The sequence below is a fragment of the Pezoporus occidentalis genome, unplaced genomic scaffold (genome assembly GCF_034315485.1).
Source record: "Pezoporus occidentalis ecotype Australia unplaced genomic scaffold, CSIRO_AGI_Poc_V1 ctg53, whole genome shotgun sequence".
Taxonomy (NCBI): Eukaryota; Metazoa; Chordata; class Aves; order Psittaciformes; family Psittacidae; genus Pezoporus; species Pezoporus occidentalis.
Window position 1 is genome coordinate 632,815 of NW_026915866.1, and position 8,841 is coordinate 641,655.

The 8,841-nt window shown below is 37.9% G+C and overlaps 1 long non-coding RNA gene across 1 annotated transcript in view; it reads right to left on the minus strand.

The window, feature by feature from the left end:
- LOC134173474 (uncharacterized) overlaps positions 1 to 7,434 on the minus strand; it is a 62,002-nt gene extending 54,568 nt beyond the window's left edge. Inside the window, exon 1 of the long non-coding RNA XR_009968272.1 lies at positions 5,278 to 7,434. This is a non-coding gene — a long non-coding RNA (uncharacterized LOC134173474). The remainder of the gene's footprint in view (positions 1 to 5,277) is intronic.
- Positions 7,435 to 8,841: the final 1,407 nt, after the last annotated feature.

The following is an 8,841-nucleotide window of genomic DNA, read 5'->3' on the forward strand; positions in this document are numbered from 1 at the left end:
ATTCTAAGCAGCTTCCAGACAAAAGGGGCAGAGAGAACTTGCTAACATGTCCAGCGACCCACAGGATGGAAGGGGTAGTGAGGGTTAAGAGAAGAAAACCCATCTGGCTGTGTTTGCCGTGAAGTTATAATACTTGTTTTGAATGTGTTTCAGGAAAACGATTTACTATCAACAGAGGAACAATGGAAGTAAGTTAATTTACATATAGCTTGCAAATATTTTCTTAAATGAATTGTACATTTATAGCGACACCAGAAACCTTTAACATTTTGTTCACATAAGTGTATTTAGTAAAGAATTTTCTTTTCTTGAGAAGATTTACTGTAACTTTTTATTCTGTCAGTTTAATTGGCTCCTCAGCAAAACAAAATACAGAACAGCTTTACAGCAATCATTACGGAGATGGCTGTTTAGTACATTGTTTTCCTTTAGGTACAATAAATATAACACTTCCTGCCCTTGAAAATCTAATAAAAAAACGGTCCTTTAACCATCTTTTAAATGCCTGCTTCGGGGGGAGCAGGAAGTGTGAGGAGAAGAAAAGCTTATTATGTCATTGTTGCCGTCTCCCCTTTCCTTAGAATGCACATTAAGTATGCTATCTCCAGCTATAGTTTTGCTCCCATAAGGGGGCACCCTTGATTGCGGCCTCAGGGACATCAGGTGCATCACACTGGTGAGCTGCTTCAAAATGCTTAACACAAGCACACTGCCAGCAAAGATGTGATGCTCTATGGTACTTGCATAAAGCTGGGAAGATGTTTGGTACTGGCATTGGCCCCCACTTTGGTGCTATGGCATTTGAGTGTACTGTCCATCAGGTAGCCATTTCTTATTAAAAGGATAAAAGTGTGGCTGCTCTTGCACTTTTGCTTCTGAAGAAGGGATAGGGAAGAACCATGTATTTTAAACCTATACCTAGATTTCTGCAAAGTTGAAAGTTTTAATTGGATTCAAATTTTGGCTAACACGGGATAGCAAGCAATAGTAGCAAAGAATGGCTTCGGGCTTTTGTGTAGTTCCTTGCTCAAATCTGGATGCCAACTGATTTAACACTGACTGCGTCCAAACAGAGCAGCTGCTGCCCATCAGCCACCGGGACACAGAGTCTTGATCTGTGAATCAGCCAGGGCAGGTGTCAATCAGAGCATGCTGCAGCAGCCTTCCAGCCCATGAGAATGGTGTTTCTCTGCACAGGGTCCAGAGCATAGAAGGGGAGGAGAGACGGTGCATGTACGTCTCGTTAGCTTCGTTTCAGAGAGCAGTTGGGCTGGACACAGTGCATACACAGAACTAGAAGCCAGGAGGTGCTGTTGAGTTCTGAAATGAAGTCCCAGAAAGCTCCAGGTCGGGGAAAAACTGACATCCAGGTTAATTTGAGTTAAGTTCAGATGAAGATCAAGATTCTTACTACAAGAGTGTGAGGCTCCAATCTAACACAGAAGCTCACTCAGCTTTAGTTATGAAGGAGGTTGATTTATACAGCTCCAAACGATTCTTAAGGGCTCAAGGAAACATTAACTCTAGAAAGAAGATAACTACCAGCTACAATTCTCACTTGATAGAGAAGGGAGCTGAAACAGGGGTTTAAGTCCTCCTCTGAGTTTACATTTGCATAACTTTGGCCTAAAGATTATGTGGACTCAGATCTGCAATTACAAAATGTCTGCTTAAACTTCATAGGCAGTATGTATTTGTGGCTATATTTATGTTCAGGACTGAGTTACTAGAAAAAGAAAAAAAAAAGACAACTCTGCCCATTACTTTACATTTCCTTTTTCAGGATAATAGTTCTGGTTACAAAGACCAAGTATTCTCATCTAGTTGGTCACCTTATATCTTCATGTATAACAACAGTAATCTATTTCTTCGTAAGGTAACTCATACATAGGCTTACTGTCACCTCCAGGTATAACAAATCCATTTATTAATTTTCTTTTTTTCTTTCTTTTTTTTTTTTAATAGCAACCTTTTCACACATTGGAAGATGCATGCAAAGCACAATGGCTGTGAATCAATGTATATCAAGATGGTTCCTGTTCTTATTGCAGCCTTAGCTGTCACCCAGATTGTGCTTTCTCAGTGACAGCAAAGACACTGTCGATCATACAGCGTGAATAGCTTGCCAGGAAGACAGCGATTTTGGACCCCTAGTGGTTAAGACTGATCTTTCTCAGGTAACACTTGGGAGTCATGACATGTTCTTAAGAGTTTACATCTAACAAGACAGCTGAGCCACTGTGGAAAGCACCAAGCCATGGCTTTTGGTCAGATGGAGAATAGCTTTTATGTAGGAACTAAAAACAACTTGTATTTTATTTTCTGTGGATGCATACTGATGCTGTGGTCAGTCTTTAGTAGGTGAAAGCTTTCAAGGAAAAAGCTTTGAGTCTGCAAACTGTCTAAGCAGAACAAGGTCACTATCCTTATCTAGATGAAGTAATGTTACGGAGGGTTTACTGAAAGAATTCAAGGCCGGTATTCATCAATTTATTCATGCACATGCCTAATTAGAGGGAAAGTTTGTCTTGTGGTTAACGTGCTAAAAACTGGGGCTTATGGTGCTTCACATCACTTCCTTTCCCCTACCACAGACTTCTCTGCAAACCTGAGGAAACAAGAGTGACATGACCTCCACCCCTGACCTCACTATCCAATAGTTCTTTTAAAAAAACAGACTTCTCAGAAAGGGCCATTCCTTAAAAAGCAATGTGAGTTTTAAGTAAATGTTAAACAAATAATGGGGATTACAAACATATTTTGAACAGGCAGAATTTTAAGAAGACAAACAGCTTCTTAGCTTTTCCATCTGCCCTAAACCATCTGCAGATTGAAATCTGGTCTTTGGTAACTGAATTTCTTAATAGCAGGGACATCGATAACTGTCATGATCAATACTTTATCTCTTGGCAATTGCTCCTCAGACTCTAAAGCATCATAACCCCTGATTTGACAAGTCTGTTAAACACTGAAGAATGAAATCTTGATAAAATTTACAGAAATTGTTTTGGTTCAGGATATATAAAAGCAGCCTGATCTATGACAGCTTTACTGTTAGTAGAGTTTCACAGTAGCATAAAATTGCAATACAGAGATTGCAAAACAGGCTTTTCAGCTGTACCTAGAAACAGGTCATCATGACAACATATATGCAGGTGAAGTATCTAATGAAGTCACAGGTAGCACAGGTCACTGAGGTTTTTAGCTTCATAACACCTCTGCAAATACACACCCAACCCTGAGCGCACACATAACCTGAGCATGTATAGTATAATCATATACAGTGTTACTTTACTCACTATGTTCTCTTTAACTTCTCTTCTAGACCAGTTCTGCTGTATAATTCAATCGTTTTTTGCTCGTGTTAGCATCTCAGTTCAGAGATTTTCAAGTATTTATTTCCCATCCATTTTGTGTTACTGATTTCAACAGACATTTAGAATAAAGAGCACAGCACTGAAGTGACTGAAGTCACTCAGACTGTCCACGTCTTTGTTTTCTATCGAAAATATTTCGCATGAGACTGGTATTGAATCAGTGTTGAGACATACTTGAATTCTGTGTACGCATACAGTGATGAGCAGCTGTGAAGGTCCCTATCTGCCTGGGAAAGCCTGTAGGAATCTAAAAAACATGCACCCTGGGTTGCATTGGCATTATACTCCTTAGCAGTATTTAAAGTTAGTTAATGTGCACTACATAGACTTAACTTCTGTCAAAAAATACCAACAGCCAACACTTATCACAGTTCTATTACTTGGGTAACTTAGCCTTCAGCAATTGAAGCTTCATTCCCAACTATTAATTTACAGGAGCCAGTCACATCTACAGAGTGACATAACCGATACAGAAAAATATACATTGAAATAGAAATGAAATTTAGTCTAATATAGGGAGGCTCTAATACAATTGCAACCATCACAACCCTTTAATAAAACTTTTTGATGGGTTTTGTGTGTTTGCAGTACTTTTTAAAATAAACAAAGCATCTGCACCAGAAATGTGTTGGGGCCTCAATTTCAGTACATAGCTGTGTGGCAGCAGCAAGGCCTCCTCCAGTAAAAGAGGAACTGAAACAGAGCTGCTTTCAGTAAAAATAGCAGCACCAGAAGCTGAAGTTCACTTTGTACTGCATTTTGGCAGTTCTGCTTCATGCTCTGTTTATCTGGGAGAGTAATATATTCTCACACCTATCACCTATGTTTGAAGCTACTTCATAATAGCAAACATCACTCACAGTGGGTCTCTGCCAATGGTTTATTGCATTTATTCCATGTCAGGTAACTTAAGAGTGTTTGTCACCAAAATAACTTAAAAGTTTGTCTGTTAAGTTATAATTGCCCTCATGTTTCATATCCAGATACTTTTGTATAGTTATCAAACACACCGTTGATCTTTAAAAGCACATCATTCAAGTCACAAATTTCTACCAGTATAATAACTGCAAAAATATGATCCACTGTACTTTGAAAACTAACAAATAGGACAAGCAATAAGACATAAACTTGACTGATGACACAGATGAAAAATAGCTAGTATATATTGTTGCATCAAGTAAGGAACCTGATTTAGGAGCAGAAACTGTAAAGATGGTGGCATTTAGGATTTAAGCAACTTGGTTAATGTATACAGGAAATTGTTCATTTGCCATAAAAATAAACAACAAAAAAATACATCTACTGCTCCCCTAAGTACAGGCAGGTCTAGATTTCTGCATTACAGTTCTTCCAGGTGGCAGTTATTATGCTTGTGTTCATGTGCATATCATTTTTGTTTGATTTGGTAGGAAACATTTTAATAAGTCAAATTTGAAAAACAACCACATGCTCACTAAAGAGAAAACAGCCCTCTCCTTTTGCTGGCTTACGCATTTCTCTTACTTGCCATCCACCTTTTGACTGTTTGGTTTATGCCTGTATAGTTCACATACAGGTTAGACATAACAGTGGCTAATACTGAAGAAACCAAACACTTTCACCTGCCTGTGACAATATGCTTACATCCTTAGGAGCAAAAGAGGAAGTAAATTAGACGTAGAGGTAGAACATGTTGTTTTCAATTGGAGGGGGTAAACTTAAGCTCTTTTTTTCTGATCAAAACCTGCTCTTTTTCTTACATGCAAACGTGAAAAAAAAAAAAACAAAAAACAGAAGCTTGGTTTCTTTTTGAAAGAAAAGGAAATGAAGGTCAAAGGGAGCATAAAATCAGTCCACAATGGAAAGGCCGTTCATAAAGGCTTAAAAATAAAACCCAAAATAAAAAGCAGTGACTACTTACTAGATACAAAAGAAACAGCACCAGCCTGTACCTTCCAAAAGAGCTTTATCCAGGCTTCTTGAGAATGTAAAAAGTCCTCCTGAAAAAAACCAACTCGCTCAAAAAGGCTCCTATTTCAAAGAGGCAAGAGCAAAAAGTTGCAGCAAAGCAACAGAGGCTCAGCTGTGGATAATTTTGGCAAGAGGGAAGAGTTTGCCCTTTACCAGGTGGCTACATCTAAAGTACCATGTCATGACCTTGGCATGGGAGGGAGACAAAAAATAAGGGAGGGGTTTTTCTAGTAAGTCTTGGACTGAAATAAAATGCAGGCCACTTTTTCTTCTAGATGGTAGGTGGCAGTTTGGGGTTAATGTCTGTATGATGAGGAAGTAGTTAGAGAAAACGATCTTTCCTCAGCTATTTTTGAAAATTCTCTATTGTTATTTGAGATTTTCAGAAATAAATATGGAGCCTGTGTTCTGCTAATTCACATTGTACAAACCCGGTTTCTCAATAGGTTTTCATCTGTGCTCACATAATGCTCTCATTTCTCCATTTTGCTCACAAATTTTGCACTCCTCTAATGCAGTGAGATGCAGGCAATTATATATTTGCAACTGCATTATGTGCTCTAGGATGGCAACAAAGAGAGCTAGTCAGAGAATTATCATCCTTGAAAAAAACATTCTGTCCTGTCCAAGACTATTCTATCAATTTTTCTCAACATAAAGGCCGGAGTCTAGCATATCAAATGGGGAAGGAAGGAAAAAGCTTATTAGTGTTCTGAATCTGTGTTCTCCCAAAGGAAATTCTAACTACCAGGTACTCATCTGATTCTTATAATGCAATTTGCTTGCTGATGAAAGCTGTCCATTAATGAAAAATAAATATACGTGGACAATGTTGTTCTCCCCTGGTACAATAGAAATCCTGAAATATCTGAGATACGCAGATTTTTAATGGTCTCAGAACAATTTCAAACACAAAAGCCTTACTTCTTGTCCCATATACAGTTGCCTAGTTGCCCATTTTACTGATTATGTATCTTGCATCATGTGGCAGCCATGTAATCATCTGGCAGTAATGAGAACTTACTGTGGAATATAATTGAAAGATGAAGCAGCATATTTATGACAGCATTGTTTTCTATACCTAACTAATGAGGCAAATCTTGAAAATAAGGTTGTTTGATTTACTTAATATTGAAATCCTTGCCAATTTCCAATGTACTATCATGTATAAGCATATTAATTTAAACCTTAAAGAAACCCAAATAGCCGATTTATTATTTCTTCCATGCATATGTTTTTGAGTATTTGAATATCTCTACATCAAAATAAACTAGATTTTTAGAGAGCTAGGTAGCTTGCGCTGCCAAGTTAACAAGTTCTAGTAAGGTCAGTCTCCCACAATAAATCTAGTTATTACACAGCTATTTTCTTTATGTATGCAGTTTTCACCGTATGCTGTAAGATGGAAAAGGTAGTGGAAGCATGCTCTTCTGCTGAATTTGTTGGTGATAGGCATTCTTATTCTCTCAGTTTGGGGGGGAGGGGTTGTGAGGCAAGCAGAGGACAGATGGACGTTTTTCAGTTGGTGCTTGTATGACCTATTTAATCTGCATAATTAGAAATGGGAAAGTTGTTTATGACGCTGATGCTGACTTCATTTCTAGGTCTTTTTGAGCTCATTTAAAGTACGCTAATGAGAAAAACATTTTACCTTTGGGCAGCAATCTGATTTGTCAGGAAATTCCTCTTGCTATGATGGGTGGATGAGGAAAATTTGGAATAACACGATCCAGATGTTAAAGCTCCCATTTAGCAGCAATGCAGATGCATTATTTTATGGGATTGTCCAGATGGTGACCTTCCAGTATTAATAATAAATCAACACTGTGGGTTTCATCTATATGACTGGATTCCTACCCTTGTCCTTATTTACATGACAAAATATTCATGCATTTCATAGAGGCTAATAGTATTAAAATTAACAATCTGGAAAACATAAAAATCAATAAAGAAATCTGAAACAATTACTGCAAACAATATACACCAATTGATGTGATAACAGCATCACCTGAGGGAAGGTCGTGATACCATTTTTTAAATCAATTAGCATTTCATTTTGCAGCTAACATGATAGCAAAGTTCTGTTACAAATTTGTATTGGAAAGTATCTACTGAAGATGTATGCCCCTTTCAATTTTGGCTTTGACACTTACATTCAGACTTTCAGTCTACTGAGAAAAAAACAGCCCACAGTCCATATAGACTGTGGAGTCTATGGAGAGGCATCACATTGGATGACAGGAGCAAGACAGGCTGTCAGGCAGGCAACTTGGAGCCTTTGATGGCCTCCAGTGAAAGCCAAGAGACATCAGGCTCCACGAACAGGGATACGTAGGGACCACTGACCTGTGGCATGCCAGAAGAGCACTGATGGAGCTCTTTCACATTTATGGTCACAGGCAGCATACTCTGGTACCACAAAGGAAGGGCTGCAGGGTGGAGAAATGCATTATAGCTATGTGATCTGATAATGCTGTGTTATTATCTTTTGCAGTTGTTTCTATCTGTCAACTTATATAAACTTACTTTGTGAAATATGAGTTTCCTCAATAGTTTCATTCTTTCTGAGGTTTGGGGGATTTTTTTTTATGAAATTCTCCTTTTTCTGAGAAGAAGAAGAATCCAGTCCTGCTTCCCTTTAAATCTGTTGCAGCAAGGTCTTAGGTTTTGCAGCAAGGAACACGTTCCTTCAGAATTCTATTTATGGGATTAAGGAAGGTGATTCATCTTCCATAGAAATAGCTTTTTACTCCAGATAGATTGTGCTTTTTGTTTGCATTTAACAAATCCCCTCACCCCAGACCAAATGTAAATTTGAAAACCATTTCCCCTCAGATTTTTTTTTTTATATATTTTTTGGTAAACTTTCTGCAAGGATGCAGGAGCTAACTCTGCAAACACATATCAAAGCCAGTTTTGCTTTATCTTTGTCATCATCAGGTTTCCACAATCCCAAATCCATGGTTTATTAATGTGATCATGGAGAGAACCAAATTTTGACTCTTCAGTTGGTTTCAAATATTTGCTTATTGGAAAAGATGTTGAATATTTCATCACTGTGGGCACTTCAAGCAAATATACATATTAAATTTGATATAATTTCATTTAGGAAAAAGGTTTAAAAGTTTAAGCCACAGCATTTTGTTGTGCTGAGAAAAAGCTTTCGAGAAAAAGCTTTCAAGAGAAACCTTCAGTAGTCAGGTCATGTAACTGAGCAGCATCCCAAATTAATGCTGTCCAATGTGCCCTTCTGAAAGTTTCTAAGAGTTGTTCTAAGGTTTAAAGGCCAAATTGCCTCCACTTATTTCAGAAAACTTGCTCCCAAATCTTTAGTCTGGCAGTCATCATAAATTGAGTTAGAAAACAAACCTGATTTTTTCTTTTTTCAGTAGCATTAATTCTATCAATAGTTTAGTTTTTGGAGGATAGGATGTGGGGGTCTGATGAGTTGTATCCTAGTGTTATAACTACTTGCTGCAGTGGGATTACTAACTATTTAGTAGCAAGGTACAAG